General features: G+C 45.4%; 1 protein-coding gene across 3 annotated transcripts in view; it reads right to left on the bottom strand.

Moving 5' to 3' along the window:
* The window catches only part of RXFP2 (relaxin family peptide receptor 2), a 589,575-nt gene that overhangs the window by 337,414 nt on the left and 226,727 nt on the right, over positions 1–25,434 (bottom strand). The window lies entirely within an intron of this gene.

Raw genomic sequence — 25,434 nt, 5'->3', positions numbered from 1 at the left:
ACAGGGTTTTATTAGCTGGAACACCTTCTGCATTATTTTCAAAAATACAATCACATTTCAAGAAAGCCAGTGGAATTGTCAAACACATCATTAGATTTCAGAAATATGCGTGCTGTTATATGTCAGCGAATAATACTGTGTTATACAAAATGAAATAAGAGTTTCCTGATGTGAAACAAGTAATTAATAGTTTCAAAAACTCTATTTCTGGAGGTTCAGTTACTATTTGGAACCCTCGCCTCATGTCCACATTCCATTCCCCTATTGGTCTACTACATACAACTCTATGGTTACACTTTTTTGTCTAGCAAGTATTTTTTTAAACACATTTAGATTATAAGCTCCACATCACCAAAACTTGCATATCCCTTGGGAACAATATACCAAAGACTTGTTTTACCAATGGGTTTGTAATTGCCACATATATTACATTTGGCCATTGACTTTGCACTCCAAAAAGAGATAATTGCAGTGGAATAGCAAACAGAAATCCCTAAATTGGACGTGGTTTAAGGAAAACTGCATGAAATTTAAGCTCAACCACTGCTGTTGTAGATGATTGGGTAGGGATGGCCATCGGTGGGTTATCCATCGGTGGTAACATTGATGGTACCATCGGTTGATAACAACGATAGTGTGAAACCCACTGTAAGGGAACCATCGATGGTTTTGACCATGAATGGTCAACATTACTTTAGTATTGAGATACCTGCGGTCCAATCAGGGCCCGGGGTGTGGCTTCATCGGTGTCAGGGGGCGGACACCCATGAAGAAATCCCTGACACCCTGGAGAAAAAAATATATATATATTTGATAGCTCTTTATCATCGATGGTGGGAAACCATCTGGTTCTCCCCCATCGATGGTAAAAATAGTTACCATCGGTCATAGACCATCAATGATTTTGAATCATCGATGGTTGATGGCCCATCCCTATGGGTGGGTCCGAATGTACAGACCCAAATGTTTGCACCTCCGAAACTAGGGACTGCTTACATACTCTGACTGTCTAGGAGACTCCAGAATGTTTAGTAAGTCCCATAGCTACCAGAAGAGCAGGTGACCCTCGTGCATCTGGCCACCTCCTGTTGAATTGGGCTGGATGCTAATATAATGCCGTGAACCGCAAGTTCAAGGAAGGGGGGGAGGGGGGAGAGCCAATATGAGGATGTAATTAACACAGCAAATAGCAAAAGAGTGGGGCCTAATCATGAAAAACGACAAGGTCCACCCCATCAGTGATCAGCTGCATCTCCCCTTAAGTGTCCTAGTGGAATCAAGAAAATTAATGTTGGCAAGTATGAACTAGTAATGCCAGGGCCAATGCTAAGAAGCTAGGGAAAAATAAAAAAGTATTTCAATTAACCCATTTTTGGCGAAGCTTTTTTTTTCAAAAGTATTTTAAAATGACGTTGCTACTGTATGATACAAAATAAAAAAACTCTTTCATATTGAAAGCCATTTCGATAAAAAAACATTGTTCCCAAATGGGAACACCAGGATCGATGGGGTCATGTACTTTTTTCCAATTTGGGAACACCAGGGCAAGAAGCTTTCGTAATTTTTTTGTACATTTGACTAAGGCTGCAGCTGAATAACTATCAGTGATGCAAAGAATTATTACATAAAATATGATGAATTCACGGAAAGAAGTACTAAGAATCAACGATGAACAATAAGAAAGAACAACAATCAAGAAGTGATGAACAATAAGAAAGAATTTATATTAGTGTTCCATTTGGAAACAATATGAAAAATGGGTTAATAAAAAATAATAAAATGTGCCCCGGCCTTAAAAAAAATAATGTGCTTCAATCCTTTAAAAAAATTATTATTGCTGCCCCTTTTCTTGAAAAACAAAACTGTGCAGCATACCTAATGTAAACGATATATGTGGCCTCTTAGTGTAATGTAAATCATGTATGTGCCCCTTAATGTATTGTAATAATATACAGTACGTGCCCCCCTTAACGCCTTTGCAGCTGAGAGTTTCCTCAGTCCTGTGCCCATTTCTTTTCATTTGCGCTCTTCACATTCTAACATCAATATAACTTTTTTTTATTCTCTATCAACACAAATGACACCTTCATTTTTCAGAAGACATTGCATTTCGGAAGGTGCTATTCGTCTGTTTTGCTCTGTCCAGCATGTACCAATAAAGTGGACTAAAAGCAAGTGTAATAGTTTTTTTTCTTTACTTTTTTAAACACTAGGAGGCAGATGTATTAAGCCATGGAGAGCAATAACGTGGAGTGAGAAACATCAGCTCCTAACTGCCATGTTACAGGTTGTGTTTGAAAAATGACAGTTAAGAGCTGATTGGTTGGTAGTTTGTGTCTCTCTCTACTTTATCTCTCTCTCTCTCTCTGCTTAGTGCATCTCCCTCTACATGAGAAAACTTTGTGATTGTTAATTTGACAATAATGCATCTTACCAAAATTGCAAAACATAGGACTCTTACAGGTTTTCATTAAAAATAATAATTAATTTTTGATTTAAACAAAGCGCCTTGAGTCCTGCTGGAGAAAGAGCGCTATATAAATAAAATTTTTATTATTATTATTATTATTAGTAATAATAATAATAATAAACACTTACTATATATGGGAAAATATGGTAGCCCAACATGGGATGTAGTTCATACTTACCTACTCTCCCGGATTCTGCGGGAGACACCCGGTTTTCAGTTAATCCCCCGCAGCCCCCGGAAGAGTGGGCACCCCTCCCGCATTCTGCCCACTTCCTAGTGAAGTGGGCAGAATAGGGAGAATAACACAGCAAAATCACGGACCCGGCGGAGCCTAATGATGCGATTATATGCTAATAGCATCATTTTAGCCCCACCTCTACGCAAATTTTGCCCAATCACAGACATGGGCGGGGCTTACTGATGCAATCAGCTTGCGTGTGACTGGCAGGTAGCACTTCCAATAGGATGTCACTGCCAGTCAGAGTGAAGCCAGTGCAGTCACAGTCTGCAACTGGCTCAGCTGAGCTCACTTAAGTGGTGCATTTTACTGGGGGGAGCTGCAGTCCTGCTGCCCATAGGTAAAATCCGTCACTAATAATAAGGGCTGTATTAGGTTCAATTTCCCCATCTAACTACTGTAGTTCTGAGGACAATTGTGACACTTCCTTAGTGCTTTTGACGTACATGTGGTGGATGAGTCCTTCTCATCCTTAGAACTGAAGTGTTTAAGTAAATAAGCTGGCAGATAACTGTGACTAGCCTACATTGAGTAAAATAGTTTAATTAATCTTTCAGATGCCGCCATTTCATTGTACTGTTGTAAGCCATGTACTTTCTTGTGGAAGCAGGTGCACTTAGACAAAACAAAGAAACCAAAAACAATAGGAAGGAAGTAAGGAAATAAAAGGAAGTAAACCTTAAGCCACCAACACATGCTTAAATTGGACTATTTTCCCCCATTTTTATTTATTGTCCAGCACCTAATTAAAAAAAAAAATATATGCACAGAATAATGAATGGGTAATAGGGGATATTGTAACTATTAGCCAATTCTTTACAATTGCAATGGAATAACTATAAACAAAATATCTCACAGGTCGCCAGTAAATAAATCATGTAAGGTCTGTATCGACAACTTATGGCAAGACATTTTTACTACTAAAATGCTCCGAGGTTTCAGACTTGCCGAGCTAATATCTTTCGTTTTGGTTGTATCTTAAACGTTATAGGGGATATTGAAGCCAGTTCTTTTTGAAAGAAAATAGACAGGGCTGAAATCTGGACTTTAATGGATCCCAATTTTAGGCCCATAGTCACTCCTGACTGTAGGAAGTGCAGAAATCGACCCAGCTGAAATTCTTCTGTGGGGGCCTTCATAGCCTCACACCAAGCAACATATTTTCGCCATATGCGGTGATAATGCTTTGCTGTCACATCTTTCCTAGCTTTTATCAGCGTAGGAATGACTTCAACCGGAATGCCCTTTTCCATCAGGATCCGGCGTTCAACCGCCATGCCGTCAAATGCAGCCGCGGTAAGTCTTGGAACAGACAGGGCCCCTGCTGTAGCAGGTCCAGTCTGAGAGGCAGAGGCCAAGGGTCCTCTGAGATCATTTCTTGTAGTTCCGGGTACCAAGTCCTTCTTGGCCAATCCGGAACGATGAGTATAGTTCTTACTCCTCTCTTTCTTATTATCCTCAGCACCTTTGGTATGAGAGGAAGAGGAGGGAACACATAAACCGACTGGTACACCCACGGTGTCACTAGAGCGTCCACAGCTATCGCCTGAGGGTCCCTTGACCTGGCGCAATATCTTTTTAGCTTTTTGTTTAGGCGGGACGCCATCATGTCCACCTGTGGCCTTTCCCAACGGTTTACAATCAGTTGGAAGACTTCTGGATGAAGTCCCCACTCTCCCGGGTGGAGGTCGTGCCTGCTGAGGAAGTCTGCTTCCCAGTTGTCCACTCCCGGAATGAACACTGCTGACAGTGCTATCACGTGATTTTCCGCCCATCGGAGAATCCTTGTGGCTTCTGCCATCGCCATCCTGCTTCTTGTGCCGCCCTGTCGGTTTACATGGGCGACCGCCGTGATGTTGTCTGACTGAATCAGCACCGGCTGGTTTTGAAGCAGGGGTCTTGCCTGACTTAGGGCGTTGTAAATGGCCCTTAGTTCCAGAATATTTATGTGTAGGGAAGCCTCCTGACTCGACCATTGTCCTTGGAAGTTTCTTCCCTGCGTGACTGCCCCCCAACCTCGGAGGCTTGCATCCGTGGTCACCAGGACCCAGTCCTGTATGCCGAATCTGCGGCCCTCTAGAAGATGAGCACTCTGCAGCCACCACAGCAGAGACACCCTGGCCCTCGGGGACAGGGTGATCAGCCGATGCATCTGAAGATGCGATCCGGACCACTTGTCTAACAGATCCCACTGAAAGATCCTTGCATGGAACCTGCCGAATGGAATTGCTTCGTAAGAAGCTACCATCTTTCCCAGGACTCGCGTGCAGTGATGCACCGACACCTGCTTTGGTTTCAGGAGGTCTCTGACCAGAGATGACAACTCCTTGGCCTTCTCCTCCGGGAGAAACACCTTCTTCTGTTCTGTGTCCAGAATCATACCCAGGAACAGCAGACGCGTCGTAGGAACCAGCTGCGACTTTGGAATATTCAGAATCCAGCCGTGCTGTTGTAGCACTTCCTAAGATAGTGCTACTCCGACCAACAACTGCTCCCTGGACCTCGCCTTTATAAGGAGATCGTCCAAGTATGGGATAATTATAACTCCCTTCTTTCGAAGGAGTATCATCATTTCGGCCATTACCTTGGTAAATACCCTCGGTGCCGTGGACAGACCAAACGGCAACGTCTGGAATTGGTAATGGCAGTCTTGTACCACAAAACGGAGGTACACCTGGTGAGGTGGGTAAATGGGGACATGCAGGTAAGCATCCTTGATGTCCAGTGATACCATGTAATCCCCTTCTTCCAGGCTTGCAATAACCGCCCTGAGCGATTCCATTTTGAACTTGAACCTTCTTATATAAGTGTTCAAGGATTTCAAATTTAGAATGGGTCTCACCGTACCGTCTGGTTTCGGTACCACAAACATTGTGGAATAGTAACCCCGTCCCTGTTGAAGAAGGGGAACTTTTATTATCACCTGCTGGAGGTACAGCTTGTGAATTGCCGCCAGTACTACCTCCCTGTCCTTGGGAGTAGCTGGCAAGGCTGATTTGAGGTAACGGCGAGGGGGAGACGTCTCGAACTCCAGCTTGTATCCCTGAGATACCACTTGTAGAACCCAGAGATCCACCTGTGAGCGAACCCACTGGTCACTGAAGTTCCGGAGACGGGCCCCCACCGCACCTGGCTCCACCTGTGGAGCCCCAGCGTCATGCGGTGGATTTAGTGGAAGCAGGGGAGGATTTCTGTTCTTGGGAACTGGCTGTATGGTGCAGCTTTTTCCCTCTACCCCTGCCTCTGGGCAGAAAGGACGCGCCTTTAACCCGCTTGCCTTTCTGGGGCCGAAATGACTGTACCTGATAATACGGTGCTTTCTTTGGCTGTGAGGGAACCTGGGGTAAAAATGTCGACTTCCCAGCTGTCGCTGTGGAAACGAGGTCCGAGAGACCATCCCCAAACAATTCCTCACCCTTGTAAGGCAGAACCTCCATGTGCCTTTTAGAATCCGCATCACCTGTCCACTGCCGAGTCCATAATACTCTCCTGGCAGAAATGGACATTGCATTTATTCTAGATGCCAGCCGGCAAATATCCCTCTGTGCATCTCTCATGTATAAGACTACGTCTTTAATATGCTCTATGGTTAGCAATATAGTGTCCCTGTCAAGGGAATCAATGTTATCAGACAGGGAATCAGACCACGCTGCTGCAGCACTGCACATCCATGCTGAAGCAATAGCAGGTCTCAGTATAGTACCTGAGTGTGTATATACAGACTTCAGGATAGCCTCCTGCTTTCTATCCGCAGGCTCCTTTAAGGCGGCCGTATCCTGAGACGGTAGTGCCACCTTTTTTGACAAGCGTGTGAGCGCTTTATCCACCCTCGGGGATGTCTCCCAACGTACCCTGTCCTCTGGCGGGAAAGGGTACGCCATTAGTAACTTTTTAGAAATCACTAGTTTTTTCTCAGGGGAAGCCCACGCTTCTTCACACACTTCATTTAACTCATCTGAAGGGGGAAAAACCACTGGTTGCTTTTTCTCCCCAAACATAATACCCTTTTTAGTGGTACCTGGGTTAATGTCAGAAATGTGCAACACATTTTTCATTGCCGTAATCATGCAACGGATGGCCCTAGTGGAATGTATATTAGTCTCGTCATCGTCGACACTGGAGTCAGACTCCGTGTCGACATCTGTGTCTGCCATCTGAGGTAGCGGGCGTTTTTGAGCCCCTGATGGCCTTTGAGACGCCTGGGCAGGCACTGGCTGAGAAGCCGGCTGTCCCACAGCTGTTATGTCATCGAACCTTTTATGTAAGGAGTTGACACTGTCGGTTAATACTTTCCACATATCCATCCACTCTGGTGTCGACCCCGCAGGGGGTGACATCACATTTATCGGCACCTGCTCCGCCTCCACATAAGCCTCCTCATCAAACATGTCGACACAGCCGTACCGACACACCGCACACACACAGGGAATGCTCTGACTGAGGACAGGACCCCACAAAGTCCTTTGGGGAGACAGAGAGAGAGTATGCCAGCACACACCACAGCGCTATATAAACAGGGATTTACACTACACAAAGTGATTTTCCCTATAGCAGCTATAATATACAGTTTTGCGCCTAAATTTAGTGCCCCTCCCTCTCTTTTTTACCCTATTGAGCCTGGAAACTGCAGGGGAGAGCCTGGGGAGCGTCCTTCCAGCGGAGCTGTGAAGAGGAAATGGCGCCAGTGTGCTGAGGTTGATAGCCCCGCCTCTTTTTCGGCGGGCTTCTCCCGCTCTTTTATTAATATTATGGCAGGGGATTTTTACACATATATAGTTTATTAGACTATATTATGTGTTTTTTTGCCATTTTAAGGTACTCTATTTGCAGCCCAGGGCGCCCCCCCCCCCAGCGCCCTGCACCCATCAGTGACCGGAGTATGTGGTGTGCATAGGGAGCAATGGCGCACAGCTGCAGTGCTGTGCGCTACCTTAATGAAGACCGGAGTCTTCAGCCGCCGATTTCCAGGACGTTCTTCTTGCTTCTGGCTCTACAAGGGGGACGGCGGCGCGGCTCCGGGACTGGACGACCGAGGCTAGGCCTGTGTTCGATCCCTCTGGAGCTAATGGTGTCCAGTAGCCTAGAAGCCCAAGCTAGCTGCAAGCAGGTAGGTTCGCTTCTCTCCCCTAAGTCCCTCGTAGCAGTGAGTCTGTTGCCAGCAGATCTCACTGAAAATAAAAAACCTAATAAATACTTTCTTTACTAGAAGCTCAGGAGAGCCCCTAGTGTGCAACCAGCTCGAGCCGGGCACAGATTCTAACTGAGGTCTGGAGGAGGGGCATAGAGGGAGGAGCCAGTGCACACCAGTAGTCCTAATTCTTTCGTCTATTCCCCATGGTCCTTACGGAGTTCCCAGCATCCACTAGGACGTCAGAGACATTTTAATAAGACTATAGATGAGTCTTCAGTACTTTTGATGGAAAGTGCTTGAGTAAGAGTTTCAGTGGCAGCCATGGTGAGAAAGATTATGAAAATATTGTAAATGTTGAAGCTTTAGGAGGCAATATTGACTGAATGTGAGGCGAAAAAGATAGAGAAGAGCATACCCTCCAACATTTTAAACATAAAAATCGGTACAAATTAGGAAATGGAGCGTGGCCACGGGTAAAGGGGGCGTGGTCACACCCATTTTCCTATACTTTCAATGGAAGTTTGGAGAGCCAAAAATCGGCAGGACATAGATGTGGGGAAAACAAGTTCAGTTTTAGACAGGGGCGTCAGAACGTTTTTCAGTTGGGGGGGGCAAGATAAAATCTCAATTTGGCGCCCCTAATTTATGGCCACCTTAGACAGGTCACATGTACCTGCACGAATCTCTATGGAGTAGCAGTTGAGTGAGTGACCCCTTATATACATTATGTCTGGTAGAGCTCCCTTACACACAATGGGGGGTCATTCTGAGTTGTTCGCTCGTTGCCGATTTTTGCAACGGAGCGATTAAGGCGAAAATGTGTATGCGCATGGTACGCAGTACACATGCGCTAAGTATTTTAGCTCAAAACTTAGTAGATTTATTCACGTCCGAACGAAGAATTTCCATCGTTGAAGTGATCGGAGTTTGATTGACAGGAAGTGGGTGTTTCTGGGCGGAAACTGGCCGTTTTGTGGAAGTGTGCGGAAAAACGCAGGCGTGCCAGGATAAAACGCGGGAGTGTCTGGAGAAACGGGGGAGTGGCTGGCCGAACGCAGGGCGTGTTTGTGACGTCAAACCAGGAACGAAATGGGCTGAGCTGATCGCAGTGTAGGAGTAAGTCTCGAGCTACTCAGAAACTGCTAAGAATTTTCTATTCGCAATTCTGCTAATCTTTCGGTCGCTATTCTGCTAAGCTAAGATACACTCCCAGAGGGCGGAGGCCTAGCGTGTGCAATGCTGCTAAAATCTGCTAGCGAGCGAACAACTCGGAATGACCCCCAATATGCCTGGTAAAGGACCTAATTCAGATCTGATCGTAGATGTGCTAAATTTAGCACATCTACGATCAGTTTCTCAGACATGTGGGGGGACGTCCAGCACAGGGCTAGTCCACCCAGCATGTCTGGCTCTGCCCCCACCCCCCCTCCTGCACGGGTGCGAAAGCTTAGCATAGCGGTGATGATTTTGCACCTGGCTAGTATCTCCCTTCCAACGCAGCCGCTGCGGCCCACCCCCGCAACGGACCGGACACACCTGTGTTGTCTGGACCACACCCAGCCAACGGTGTTCTTATGCCGTTGGCACGCCCTCTCCCGCCCCGCAACCACCTCTGCCTATCAATAAGGCAGAGGTGATCGCAGCCCAGAGATGCTGTCAGCATCTCACTGGGCTACCAGGGTGCATGCACACTCCACAAAGGAATTCAGACTACGATCACTGCCGCTGCAGCAATCCAGTCTGAATTACCCCCCAAAGCCCCTAATATACATTATGTCTGGTAGAGCCTCTTACACACATTATGCCTGAAAGAGCCAATTATATACACTGTAGAGTGTCCCCAGTGCCAGATATACATATATGCCCCCAGTACCAGATATACATATATGCCCCCCGTGCCAGATATACATATGCCCCCAGTGCCAGTTATACATATATGCCCCCAGTGCCAGTTATACATATATGCCCCCAGAGTCAGCTATACATATATGCCCCTAGAGCCAGATATACAGTACATATATGCCCCCAGAGCTAGATATACATACAGTATATGCCCACAGAGCCAGTTATACATACATGTCCCAGAGCCAGATACACATATATGCCCCCCAGAGCCAGATACACATATATGCCCCCCAGAGCCAGATATACATATATGCCCCCCAGAGCCAGATATACATGTCCCAGTGCAAGATACACATATATGCTCCCAGAGCCAGTTATACACATGTTCCCAGTGCAAGATATACATAATACATATATGCCCCCAGTGCCAGTTATACATATATGACCCCAGAGCCAGTTATACATATATGTCCCCAGAGCCAGTTATACATATATGTCCCCAGTGCCAGTTATACATATATGTCCCCAGTGTCAGTTATACATATATGCCCCCAGTGCCAGTTATACATATATGCCCCCAGAGCCAGTTATACATATATGCCCCCAGAGCCAGTTATACATATATGCCCCCAGAGCCAGTTATACATATATGCCCCCAGAGCCAGTTATACATATGTCCACAGTGCCAGTTATACATATACGCCCCCAGTGCCGGTTATACATATACACCCCCAGTGCCAGTTATACACATACGCCCCCAGTGCCAGTTATACACATACACCCCCAGTGCCAGTTATACACATACACCCCCAGTGCCAGTTATACATATATGCCCACAGTGCCAGTTATACATATATGCCCCCAGTGCCAGTTATACATATATGCCCCCAGTGCCAGATACATATATGCCACAGTGCCAGGAACACATACCCCCACAGGACGCCAGGCGGGCGGGCGGACAAGCTGGAGCGGGCTGCCCCCGCATTTTGAAACAAGTCTCCTTAGTCTCAGTATCTTCTCTGCGACGTCCGGGACCGGCCCCAGCACAGCTTGCGCATATGTAATGAGTGGCTTGACGTCATGACGCTCCGCCGCTCATTACAATGCGCAATCAGAGCGCTATGCGGGAGGAGCAGCAGCACTGACTGTCACTGTCAATGACAGTGACAGTCAGTGAATCGAGGTCCGTGGCCGAAGCGCCCTTTATATGCGGCGCCTATCTCAGCCGCGTACTGTACAGGGATGGCGCTGCCGCTAGTATTGGCGGTGGCAGGCGCCTCTCTCATGTTTGGGGGGAGCGAGCTGCCCCCTTGCCCCCCCCCCCCCCCATTCCAACGCCTCTGGTTTTAGACATATACTAAATCAGATGGGGAAATCCAGGAACAATAATAGGTAAGGAATTATTATTAATAATATTATTATTAATACTACTACTAATAATAATTATTATTATTTTAGGTAGACTTCAGGAATTGTGCATTCTAGATAACTTATGTAGTGTCCACATCCAGTATATGTATTTACACTGGTTAAGTTTGTTCAGTGACATACACTACTTTCATAATGTACCGTACTTATTTCCAGGAACTGTAGGAGTATTGCAGGCTGCATATCATAACACTTCTAATTACTATAATACAGCAACTATTATTAATAGCAACTATTAATTAACCAGGTAAAAAAAAAAAATCATCCTCTGTACAGAGAAAAATAATGCAATTACTTTTAGAAATCCAATAAACCGGCAGAAAATGACTTTGGCAGAGTTATGCATACTGCTGAGGCTTGCATTATAGTGTATTTCCATAAGTAATTTACAAGCAACAAGGGCCCTCATTCCGAGTTGATCGGTCGCAAGGCGAATTTAGCAGAGTTACACACGCTAAGCCGCCGCCTACTGGGAGTGAATCTTAGCTTCTTAAAATTGCGACCGATGTATTCGCAATATTGCGATTACTAACTACTTAGCAGTTTCAGAGTAGCTTCAGACTTACTCTGCCTGTGCGATCAGTTCAGTGCTTGTTGTTCCTGGTTGACGTCACAAACACACCCAGCGTTCGCCCAGGCACTCCCACCGTTTCTCCGGCCACTCCTGCGTTTTTTCCGGAAACGGTAGCGTTTTCAGCCACACGCCCCTGAAACGCCGTGTTTCCGCCCAGTAACACCCATTTCCTGTCAATCACATTACGATCGCCGGAGCGAAGAAAAAGCCGTGAGTAAAAATACTTTCTTCATAGTAAAGTTACTTGGCGCAGTCGCAGTGCGAACTTTGCGCATGCGTACTAAGCGGATTTTCACTGCGATGCGATGAAAAATACCGAGCGAACAACTCGGAATGAGGGCCAAGATTCACTATGGATTTAATGCGTTCTGTTTACAATTTGGCTTCCTCTCAAGTCACTGAGTGTGGAGTGCACATAAAGGATCACATACATCCAGCATAAAGATACTGGATTATACAACACTCATTGCACCTTTTATTTATACTGTTAGATTAAACAACTGAAGAGAAATAAAGATACTACAGTTTAATGCAATTACCTACTATAAATGCAGATCCTGATACTGTCGTTTTTAAAGTTTTATAGCTCTACATCATAAAAGAAATGGGGCCGCTTGTAATGCAGTGCAAGGCGGCCGGAGCTCCAAAATTCCGACCAAACTCGTACGTTTTTTTTTTTTTTTTTAAGTGGCAATCATTTATAAGGCAAAACCATGTTGATTTTGCCTTTTAAATGATTGGCACTTTAAAAAAAAGAGAATGTAAACCCACGAACTCTGACCTATGTTTAGTGAACATGAACACCATTTCCTCCAGGCAACAAAAAACAGTATTCAAAAACATGTTCACCAATATATAATGGCAATTGGAAGCAATAAATACTGGTGCTATAAAAGTGCTTACACTGCACATTTACTATATACAGAGCCATGTACCTAGGTAAGTGGCGTTTTAAGAGAGGAGGAGGCCCGTGTGCAGCCGTCTGCATCAGGGGCCCCCTTCTCTCTGACTGAGGCACAAGGTTTTAATACTTACCTCTCCGGACTTCTCCGGCGGTGCCATCCTTCTCCGCAGCGGCAATAGAGTCTGAGCAAAGACTCTATTGAACATGCGAAGACCTCCTGGAACATGGCGTGGTGGCCATTTTCACGAAGATTTTCCTAATGCGCATGTGCAAAACTTTGGAAAAATGGCTGCCATGCCATATTTCCAGAGTTTTCAGCAGGCGCAATAAAATCAGTTTCCCCTAGTGTTCAGACTCTATTGCGCTCTGACGGGGGACTCCAGAGAGGTAAGTATTAAACAAATGGGTGCAGTGTGTGCGGTATGGTTGTTCCCTCATCAGTGCAGTAAAGGAGTAATTAGCAGAATTGACTGCTCTATGTCCTGCATGCTGAGTGGAAGATAGAACACCCCCTACCACCCACGGAACATCACAGCTGCCACCGATTGCACCCCCCACCGCTGGAGGATGTCTTGTGGAGTGTCTTGCTTTGCCCATGGGGCCTACACTGCTGGTAAGACTACCCTGCTTGGGAGTCTTTGTTTGCAGAGGATACATAGCATTCTAGAACTTCTGCAGAGGCAAGAAGATCAGATCTAAATAGTATATGTTCTTCGTGGCCTCAGCTATTACACTGGAAAACTGCTTTCTTGAATAAAAGTAGAGAACAGGGGCATATTTATTACAATCAGCATCTCAGATGTGGATGGGATGTTATAACTTCGGCCACACTTGTAATGCGATATTTGAATTTATCACAAAATTTTATCAAATATCGCATGCAGGAACAGCGCTTGCGAGAAAGCCTTGTCCCTGCAAATCTCTCCCCCGGGTATTTTTTAGAAAAAATTATATACATATTTGCCTTTCTCTCTGTTTCATACATTGGAGTTTCATGGAAACAGATTTTCTCTAACGTCCTAGTGGATGCTGGGGACTCCGTCAGGACCATGGGGAATAGCGGGCTCCGCAGGAGACAGGGCACATCTAAAAAGCTCTTTAGGTCACATGGTGTGTACTGGCTCCTCCCCCTATGACCCTCCTCCAGGCTTCAGTTAGGTTTCTGTGCCCGGCCGAGTAGGGTGCAACCTGGATGGCTCTCTTATAGAGCTGTTTAGAAAAGTCTTTTTTAGGTTTAAACTAATCAGTGATTCCTGCTGGCGACAGGATCACTGCAACGTGGGACTTAGGGGAGAGACTTGCAACTCACCTGCGTGCAGGAGGATTGAAGTCTTAGGCTACTGGACACTGAGCTCCAGAGGGAGTCGGAACACAGGTCAGCCTGGGGTTCGTCCCGGAGCCGCGCCGCCGATCCCCCTTACAGACGCTGAAGACGGCGGAGACGGAGGTCCGGTGACAGGCGGCAGAAGGCTTCTCAGTCTTCATAGAGGTAGCGCACAGCACTGCAGCTGTGCGCCATTGCTGTCACACAGATCACTGACACAGTCACGGAGGGTGCAGGGCGCTGCTGGGGGCGCCCTGGGCAGCAATATAAATACCTAATTTGGCAAAAGAAATACACCACATATAGCCATTAAGGCTATATGTATGTATTTTAACCCAGGCCAGTATTAAAAAACCGGGAGGAAAAGCCCGCCGAGAAAGGGGCGGAGCTTATTCTCCTCAGCACACAGCGCCATTTTCCCTCACAGAAAGGCTGAGGGGAAGGCTCCCATGCTCTCCCCTGCACTGCACTACAGAAACAGGGTTAAAACAGAGAGGGGGGGCAATGATTTGGCGATATAAATATATATTAAATGCTATAAGGGAGGAACACTTATATAAAGGTTGTCCCTGTATAATTATAGCATTTTGGTGTGTGCTGGCAAACTCTCCCTCTGTCTCCCCAAAGGGCTAGTGGGTCCTGTCCTCTATCAGAGCATTCCCTGTGTGTGTGCTGTAGGTCGGTACGTGTGTGTCGACATGTATGAGGAAAATGTTGGTGAGGAGACGGAGCAAATTGCCTGTAATAGTGATGTCACTCTCTAGGGAGTCGACACCGGAATGGATGGCTTACTTATGGAATTACGTGATAATGTCAACACCCTGCAAGCCGGTTGACGACATGAGACAGCCGGCGGACAAATTAGTATTGGTCCAGGCGTCTCAGACACCGTCAGGGGCTTGTAAAAAACGCCCATTTACCTCAGTCGGTCGACAGACACTGACACGGACACTGACCCCAGTGTCGACGGTGAAGAAACAAACGTATTTTTCCTTTAGGGCCACAAGTTACATGTTAAGGGCAATGAAGGAGGTGTTACATATTTCTGATACCACAAGTACCACAAATAAGGGTATTTTGTAGGGTGGGAATAAACTACTTGTAGTTTTGCCTGAATCAGATAAATTAAATGAAGTGTGTGATGATACGTGGGGTTCCTCCGATAGAAAGTTATGGGCGGTATACCCTTTCCCGCCAGAAGTAAGGGCGAGTTGGAAAACACACCTTAGGGTGGATAAGGCGCTCACACGCTTGTAAAAACATGGCGTTACCGTCTCCAGATACGGCCGCCTCAAGGAGCCAGCTGATAGGATGCTGGAAAATATCATAACAGTATATACACACATACTGGTGTTATACTACGACCAGCAATCGCCTCAGCATGGATGTGCAGCGCTGAGGGGGCTTGGTCGGATTTCCTGACTGAAAATTTGGATACCCTTGACAGGGACAAGTTTTTATTACTATAGAGCATTTTAAGGATGCATTTCTATATATGCGTGATGCGCAGAGGCATATATTGTATTCTGGCATCAAGAGTAAATGTGATGTACATATCTGCCAGACGAAGACACGACAGTGGTCAGGTGAGGCAGATTACAGACGGCATATGGAAGTATTGCCGTATAAAGGGGCGGTCCATTGGACCTGGTGGCCATGGCAACAGCTGAAAAATCCACCTTTTGTTACCCCGAGTCACATATCGGCAAGAAAGGACACAGTCTTTTCAGTCTCAGTCCTTTCGTCCCCATACGGGCAGGCGGGCAAAGGCCAGTCATATCTGCCCAGGGGTAGAGGAAAGGGAAGAAGACTGCAGCAAGCAGCCCATTCCCAGGAACAGAAGCCCCTCACAGCTTCTGCCAAGTCCGCAGCATAACGCTGGGGCCGTACAAGCGGACTCAGGTGCGGTAGGGGGTCATCTCAAGAGTTTCAGCACGCAGTGGGCTCACTCGCAAGGGAACTCCGGGATCCTACATGTAGTATCCCAGGTGTACATTAGAAATTCGATACGTCTCCCCCTCACACAATTCACAGGCTGTATTCCCAGCAGGTGATAATCAAAGTACCCCTTTTACAGAAGGGGGTAGTATTCCACACTATATTGTGGTACTGAAGCCAACCGGCTCGGTGAGATCTGAAATATTTGAACACTTACATACAAGCGTTCAAATCAAGATGGAGTCACTCGGAGCAGTGATAGCGAACCAGGAAGAAGGGGACGATATGGTGTCACTGGATATCAGGGACGCTTACCTACAGGTCCAAATTTGCCCTTCTCACCAAGGGTACTTCAGGTTCCTGGTACAGAACTGTCACTATCAGTTCAGACGCTGCCGTTTGGATTGTCCACGGCGCCCCGGGTCTTTACCAAGGTAATGGCCGGAATGATGAATTTTCTTAAAGAAACATGGACGCTTTCCTGATAAGGGCAAGGTCCAGAGAACAGTTGGAGGTCGGAGTAGCACTATCTTAAGTAGTGCTACTACAGCACGAGTGGATTCTAAATATTCCAAAATCGCAGCTTTTTCCGACGACACGTCTACTGTTCCTAGGGATGATTCTGGACACAGTCCAGAAAAACGTGTTTCTCCCAGTGGAGAAAGCCAGGGAGTTATCCGAGATAATCGGGATCCTCCTAAAACCAGGAAATGTGTCAGTGCATCATTGCACAAGAGTCCTGGTAAAAATGGTGGCTTATTACGAAGCAATTCCATTCGGCAGATTTCCCGCAAGAACTCTTCAATGGGATCTGCTGGACAAATGGTCCGGATCGCATCTTCAGATGCATCAGCGGATAACCCTATATCCAAGGACAAGGGTGTCTCTCCTGTGGTGATTACAGAGTGCGCATCTTCTAGAGGGCCGCATTCGGCATTCAGGATTGGATGCCGGTGACCACGGAGGCCAGCCTCAGAGGCTGGGGAACAGTCACACAGGGAAAAAATTTCCAGGGAAGTGTGATTAAGTCTGGAGAATTCTCTCCGCATAAATAAGCTTAGAGAAAATATATAATGCTCCAAACTTAGCAAGACCTCTGCTTCAAGGTCAGCCGGTATTGATCCAGTGGGATAACATCACGGCAGTCGCCCACGTAAACAGAAAGGGCGGCACAAGAAGCAGGAGGGCAGTGTCAAAACTGCAAGGATTTTTCGCTAGGCGGAAAATCATGTGATAGCACTGTCAGCAGTGTTCTTTCCGGGAGTGGACGACTGGGAAGCAGACTTCCTCAGCAGGCATGACCTCCACCCGGGAGAGTGGAAACTTCATAGGGAAGTTTTTCAGCATGATTGTGGACCGTTGGCAAAGACCAAAGGTGGACATGATGGCGTCCCGCCCGAACAAAAAACGGGACAGGTATTCCGCCAGGTCTTGAGACCTTCAGGCGATAGCTGTGGATGTTCTGGTAACACCGTGGGTGTACCAGTCAGTGTATGTGTTCCCTCCTCTGTTTCTCATAACCAAGGTATTGAGAATTATAAGACATAGAGGAGTATGAACTATACTAGTGGCTCCGGATTGGCCAAGAGGGACTTGGTACCCGGAACTTCAAGAGATGCTCACAGAGGACTAAGGGCCTGGGGAGCTAAGAAGGGACTTGCTTCAGCAAGTACCATGTATATTCCAAGACTTACCGCGGCTGCGTGTGACGGCATGGCGGTTGAATGCCGGATCCTGAAGGGAAAAGGCATTCCATAAGAGGTCATACCTACCTTGGTCAAAGCCAGGAAGGAGGTGACCGCACAACGTCATCACCACATGTGGTAAAAATATGTTGCGTGGGTAAGGCCAGGAAGGCTCCACGAAGGAAATTCAACTAGGTCGATTTCTGCACTTCCTGAAAACAGGAGTGTTTTGAGCCTCAAATTGGGGTTCATTAAGATTTAAATTTCGGCCCTGTAGATTTTCTTCCAGAAAAAATTGACTTCAGTTCCTGAAGTCCAGATTGTAAAGGGTGTATTGCATATACAGTTTTTTTGTGCCTCTAGGGGCACCGTGAGATCTCAACATAGTGTTGGGATTCCTTAAAATCATATTGGTTTGAACCGCTCAAATCTGTGGATTTGAAATATCTCACATGGAAAGTGACCATGCTGTTGACCAATATCTCACATGGAAAGTGACCATGTTGTTAGCCCTGGCCTCGGCCAGGCGATTGTCAGAATGGGCGGTTTTGTCTTACAAAAGCCCATATTAAAATTTTCCATTTGAACAGGGCAGAACTGGGACTCGTCTCCAGTTTCTTCCTAAAGGGGTGTCAGCGTTTTCACCTGAAACAACCTATTGTGGTGCCTGCGGCTACTGGGGACTTGGAGGACTCCAAGTTACTAGACGTTGTCAGGGCCCTAAAGATAAATATATATATATATATATATATATAGTTAGGACGGCTGGAGTCAGAAAGTCTGACTTGCTGTTTATATTGTATGCACCCAACAAGTTGGGTGTTTCTGCTTCTAAGCAGTCTATTGCACGCTGGATTTGTAGTACAATTCAGCTTGCACATTCTGTGGCAGGCCTGTCACAGTCGAAATATGTAGATGCCCATTCCACAAGGAAGGTGGCATCATCCTGGGCGGCTGCCCGACGAGGCTCGGCATTATAACTTTGCCGAGCAGCTACGTGGTCAGGGGAGAACACGTTTGTAAAATTTTACAAATTTGATACTCTGGCTAAAGAGGACCTGGAGTTCTCTCATTCGGTGCTGCAGAGTCATCCGCACTCTCCCGCCCGTTTGGGAGCTTTGGTATAATCCCCATGGTCCTGACGGAGTCCCCAGCATCCACTAGGACGTTAGAGAAAATAAGATTTTACTTACCGATAAATCTATTTCTCGTAGTCCGTAGTGGATGCTGGGCGCCCATCCCAAGTGCGGATTGTCTGCAATGTTTGTACATAGTTATTGTTACAAAAAATCGGGTTATTACTATTGTTGTGAGCCATCTTCTTAGAGGCTACTTCGTTTTGTTATCATACTGTTAACTGGGTTCAGATCACAAGTTGTACGGTGTGATTGGTGTGGCTGGTATGAGTCTTACCCGGGATTCAAGATCCTTCCTTATTGTGTACGCTCGTCCGGGCACAGTACCTAACTGAAGCCTGGAGGAGGGTCATAGGGGGAGGAGCCAGTACACACCATGTGACCTAAAGAGCTTTTTAGATGTGCCCTGTCTCCTGCGGAGCCCGCTATTCCCCATGGTCCTGACGGAGTCCCCAGCATCCACTACGGACTACGAGAAATAGATTTATCGGTAAGTAAAATCTTATTTTTTTTTTTATAGATTTTAACAACTTTGTTGTTTTGTGATTTTATGAATTTGGTGACATTCTATATTGTTCAAATCTGTTGCTGCAATTGATTGGTGTGCTCTCATCTGTTTCTGCTTAATAGGTGGAAAATAAATGCGAATATCCACCTGTATTCAGAGTTGGTTACATGCATGAAATCACACTGTCCCCATCCATCTGCATGTGAAAGTAGTTATCATCACCATTAATGTGCATTTGCACCAGCTTTGGTGCAAGAGAACCAACTTAAATTAGACGGATCTGAGCTTACGCACAATTATTATTATTTATTATTACATTTTATGTACAAGGTGCCACAAGTGTTTCGCAGCGCCATATAAAAGACAGTACAGGGAGACAAAAGTTAGCATTACAGTAATACAGCTAAGATGTAAGTAGTGAGGGAGTGATCATCGAACTACTAGTGGCTGGTGGCCATAGATGGAGATGAGACTTTACCAGCAGGAGAAAAATCGGTCAAGATTTACAATTCTGAATTGCCTACAATTCTATAGTCACGCACACAGCATGGATACAGCACACTTACTGACCAATTACATCCACTAAGCTGCAAATGAAAAATGTAGTTGAGATTTGCGCGACTCTGATTATGCTTAAAGTATCACAAGATCCGTCACAGAACGTACATTTGACAAGTTCAAAATGATTTATAATTTTGTGCACTTACTTATAAAACATTCATATGTATGAGACATTTTCAAGTTTCAACCCCTTTTTAAAAAAACAATAAATCATTTGGGTTGAGATTCTGAATAATGAGCCTTAAAAATGTGAAGACAGCACAGACTTTTTGTGAAAGAGAAATTTCTGTTTTAAAATTTATGGAACACAGTTGAAATGTTCTGGCCTTGGTGACGCGTGAATGTCTACACTTCAATACACACGGATTCCATGTGTTGACTGGACTCACAGGACTCATTAATACATTGCCATAAGCTGAAAGATTTATTACGTGTTCCAGGGAAGTGATATACATTCTAACTGACCCGTTTCGGCAAGAAGGTCCTACTTTTTGAAGACTGTCCCGCATCCCACCCTTTGGCCGCAGTGTGTGCATGGCATTGGCACGGCATCTGTTCACAGTGTGGTATGAATCTAGTGGTAGTCCAGCAACTCTGGGAGCGCTGGGTACACCACAGAGTCATGAAAATGGGGCATACCATGAGGCCACATCCCCTTTCCAGAAGACCACAAACCCTTTCAGAAGCAGATGCCTTTCACTTGTACAGGATCCTCACTTTAAAGTGATAAGTGTTGGGAAGTATGGCTATATATAGTAAGGGGCAAGCAACGGCATACCCTCCAACAGGTACAGTACCTTTTTTTATGGTCTGTACCGATTTTTGGCTCTCCAAACTTCCATTGAAAGTATAGGAAAAGGGGCATGACCACGCCCCCTTTTCTAATTTGTACCGATTTTTATGTTTAAAATGTTGGAGGGTATGCAACAGTGTAATATGTATAATAATATAATCTCCTGCAGTAGAGACAAATAGAAGTCATATAGAATATGTACAGTAAGATAAGATATTACTGAAATATGTACAGCAGGCCCCAGAGTTAAAAAGAGAAATAAAATAAAAATAAACTAGAAGGAATAGGCAAACAGCGTGCCATTAATTTAAACATAATTGTGCTTTAAAGACTGATGTGTTATACAAAGAATAATTAATTACAGGGCATAATTGCATCAAATGAGCATATACTGTATGATAAAACGGACACTTATCGCGAATATGCTTCACATGTCAGGCACGCAAAGTATAATCCCCAATAAGTGTCGGCATTGGGGGAAGTTGGGGGAAGAGCACTGGCATCGGGGCTAATTGGATAGCCCCCGGAGAATCCATTATCAGCTGATTAATTGGATACCCCAGAGGCGTCACTGGGTGTGGTGACACCTTGTGCACACACTGTACTACACTACCCCCGACGTGGCGCTCCCTGATTGGCTGAAGGGACCCTCTTGACAGGAGTCAGGGGGGGTCCTGGCAGTCGGGGGAAAGGGGTCCCATGTGTAAACATGGGGCCCCTTTCAGTGCGTGGTCGGGTTTCCGTTTTATTATTTTGCCAAGTACGTGGATTATACAAAGGTCTGATTCTACACTGGATTATGTGAGTATAATTTTTTACACAGGTACCCCAAGGATTCTACATGGAGAAGAGGACCGAACCTCGTGGGAACATACGTAAGTATGTATGTATGGAGGTGTGCATGTATGTAATAAACGTATACTGTCACGGTGTGTGTGTCCTGTTTTTTTGGGGGTATTTTTTTAGTAGTAGTACTACAGGTACCAGCGGGCCCGGTTTTCCACCGCATGCTGGTACTTGTGGTTCTCCAAGTACCAGCTTGCGGGGGAGGCTTGCTGGGACTTGTAGTACTGCTACTAAAAACAATATTCAAATTTTTTCACAAGGCTATCAGCCCCCCATCCGCCGCCCTTGGATGGGGGGGACAGCCTCGGGCTTCACCCCTGGCCCTTGGGTGGCTGGAGGGGGGGACCCCTTGATTTAAGGGGTTCCCACTCCTCCAGGGTACCCCGGCCAGGGGTTACTAGTTGGGTATGTAATGCCAGGGCCGCAGGGACCAGTATAAAAGTGTCCCCCGACTGTGGCATTATGTACCTGGCTAGTGGAGCCGGTGCTGGTTTCAAAAATATGGGGGACCCCTACGCTTTTTGTCCCCCGTATTTTTGGAACCAGGACCAGGCGCAGAGCCCGGTGCTGGTTGATTAAATATGGGGGAACCCCTGTCATTTCCCCCCCATATTTTTTCAACCAGGACCGGCTCAAAGAGCCCGAGGCTGGTTGTGCTTAGGAGGGGGGACCCACGCAATTTTTTTTCCCAGTTTCTACACTAAACACACCCTTTCCCATAGATAACCATGCACAGATCCCACTGATCCGTGCATGGTTATCCAAACTCGACTGGAAATAGCAGGTCTATTTTTTTGCTGCTTTTTTTAACTAATCGAAAAAAAACAGACCCGCGCTTGAGCACCCAGAAACTAACACCCAAATACGAATGAATAGTGAATGCCCGTATTCTATGAAATAACAGCCGCGTTTGACCGATGGTCTATTCATTCGTATTTGTGAACGTTGTCATTCAAACCATTACGAATAGTCCAAACACTGCCGAGATTGGTGCTTAGTGAATTCCCGGATTGGGACTTAGAAAAAAAAAACACAAATCGGACAAACTCGGATTTTTAGTAAATACTGGCCATGGAGTCATTTCACAGCCCTTACAAATTTTTGCGCAAGAAAAATGTAGTTTGCAAATCCAAAATGTTTCGGGCAGAAACTCTTAAAGGTGATATTCTTTCTTATCCATTCTTATGTGGTCAATAGTTCTAAATGGTAAACTGTGAAGATGCGAGGTATGGAATATCTGAAGTTGTGCTGGGCAGTTATTATCATTCAGCTCATTTTCAAAGTTTCATGTTTTAATGTTGTTATACAGTATATGCAATTGCATACTGGTGTATTGAGGAAGGGGGTTACTAATTACCTGGGACCAGATTTGTCCAAGGGGTCAGAGGAGGGCCCAGGCCAGCTATTAAGGAGGAAAAATCGCCCTCTTCTCAGTGTGTGCCATCATTTTGCAGTGGTGTGTATAGTGTTCTCATTGATGTATTTTTAGAGGGGGTGTGACCACACTCCTGGATTGGCCCCACCCTCTTTCTATTTCCCATGCCCGCTGTATGCCTTGGCCGCACTGAGTATTTTTAGAGTCCTTTTATGTTAGCCACTATATTTCAGATCACAGCAACTGTGTCAAGCAGGTAAATTACAAATGATGTTTGGTAATGCATGTAACCAGCAATTTTCCTAATCCTTGTACTACAAAGTGTGCTAATGTTTTGGCCTCAGTATTTGCATCTTTTGCAGTCGTTACAAGTATAACTGCTTTTGATTTCTGTGATCCAAATATGTGTTGACACCTTATGAACTTCCAGATAATATGGTGAGATATAACTTTGTAAAAGATTGTATTGGTTATTATATCTGGGATTTGGCCCAATAGCATAACGTGCCAGTGCTTTCCTATAGTAAATATTTGTTATCATTTTCAGATGACTCTTGAGATTTGGATGTTATCCATCTTCTACTAGCAAAATGTATTGCTCTGTCAAAGATCGATCTATCTATCTATCTATCTATCTATCTATCTATCTATCTATCTATCTATCTATCTATCTATCTATCTATCTATCTATCTATCTATCTATCTATCTATCTATCTATCTATCTAAGTAATCACTTACTGCTGTTTACAGAAACTATGCCCAAACAAGAAATGACTATCACACAAAAGCAAGTTGTGCTGGGATGTGGTTAATGGGCCTAATTCAGATCTGATCGCAGCAGCAAATTTGTTAGCTAATGGGCAAAACCATGGGGGGTCATTCCGAGTTGTTCGCTCGTTGCCAATTTTCGCTATGCTGCGATTTGTTGATAAATGTGCATGCGCTAAGTTATTTAACACAAAACTTAGTAGATTTGCTGGTGTTCGTACAACGCTTTTCAGTCGCACTGCTGATCGATAAATGATTGACAGGAAAGGGGCGTTTCTGGGTGGTAACTGAGTGTTTTCCGGGAGTGTGCTAAAAAACGCAGCCGTGTCAGAGAAAAACGCGGGAGTGTCTGGAGAAACGGGGGAGTGGCTGGCCGAACGCAGGGCGTGTTTGTGACGTCAAACCAGGAACTAAACGGACTGAGCTGATCGCAATCTGTGAGTAGGTCTGGAGCTACTCAGAAACTGCAAAGAATTATTTAGTAGCAGCTTTGCTAATCTTTTGTTCGCAATTTTGCTATGCTAAGATACACTCCCAGAGGGCGGCGGCCTAGCGTGTGCAATGCTGCTAAAAGCAGCTAGCGAGCGAACAACTTAGAATGAGGGCCCATGTGCACTGCAGGTGGAGCAGATATAATATGTTCAGAGAGTTAGATTTGGGTGGGTTATTTTGTTTCTGTGAAGGGTAAATACTGCCGGCTTTATTTTTACACTGCAATTTAGATTTCAGTTTTGAACACACCCCACCAAAATCTAACTCTCTCTGCATATGTTATATCTGCCCCCTCTGCAGTGCACATGGGCCCTCATTCCGAGTCGTTCGCTCTGTAATTTTCTTCGCATCGCAGCGTTTTTCTGCTTAGTACGCATGCGCAATGTTCGCACTGCGACTGCGCCAAGTAATTTTGCTATGAAGATAGTTTTTTTACTCACGGCTTTTTCTTCGCTCCGGCGAACGTAATGTGATTGACAGGAAATGGGTGTTACTGGGCGGAAACACGGCGTTTTATGGGCGTGTGGATGAAAACGCTACCGTTTCCGGAAAAAACGCAGGAGTGGCTGGAGAAACGGAGGAGTGTCTGGGCGAATGCTGGGTGTGTTTGTGACGTCAAACCAGGAACGACAAGCACTGAACTGATCGCAGATGCCGAGTAAGTCTGAAGCTACTCTGAAACTGCTAAGTAGTTTGTAATCGCAATATTGCGAATACATCGTTCGCAATTTTAAGAAACTAAGATTCACTTCCAGTAGGCGGCGGCTTAGCGTGTGTAACTCTGCTAAAATCGCCTTGCGAGCGAACAACTCGGAATGAGGGCCATGGTTTTGCCCATTAGCTAACAAATTTGCTGCTGCGATCAGATCTGAATTAGGCCCAAAGATCACAAAGAAATGGAGAAAATCTATCTCTGTAGAAACTCAGTTGATCATCTAAAAATTTATAGCGCCCAATAAAATATTCAGAGTTATACAGAGGCAACAAATTTAGGATAGTTAAATTCACCAATATTAAGCAGTGCTGGCAAATGATCAATGCTTACAAGGATTAATACTTAGGAGAGCTGATCCACAACACACGTCAGTCCAGGTAATGAGTCCCGTAAGATCATGTATACTTTGTAAGTATTAATCCTTTTAGAGTTCCTAAAAGACCTTGATCATTTGCCAGCACCAGTTTATATTAATATGTTTAACTATCCTAACGAATGTACTGCCATCATTAATTTGTATAGCCTTGGTATTTAATGATATATCTGGATTATCCTGGACATTAACCCCATCCCAACACATTTTATTTATTTTCTTATAATGATACATGACTTGTCCATATAACTAGGGCCATCTTTCCATATGGGCTCAAGGGGCAGTTTCTCAAGGGCTCTATGAATATAAGAGCCCTATATTGATAGCTG

Source organism: Pseudophryne corroboree, chromosome 2 (genome assembly GCF_028390025.1).
Source record: "Pseudophryne corroboree isolate aPseCor3 chromosome 2, aPseCor3.hap2, whole genome shotgun sequence".
Taxonomy (NCBI): Eukaryota; Metazoa; Chordata; class Amphibia; order Anura; family Myobatrachidae; genus Pseudophryne; species Pseudophryne corroboree.
This window is presented reverse-complemented; position numbering and strand designations above follow the sequence as displayed.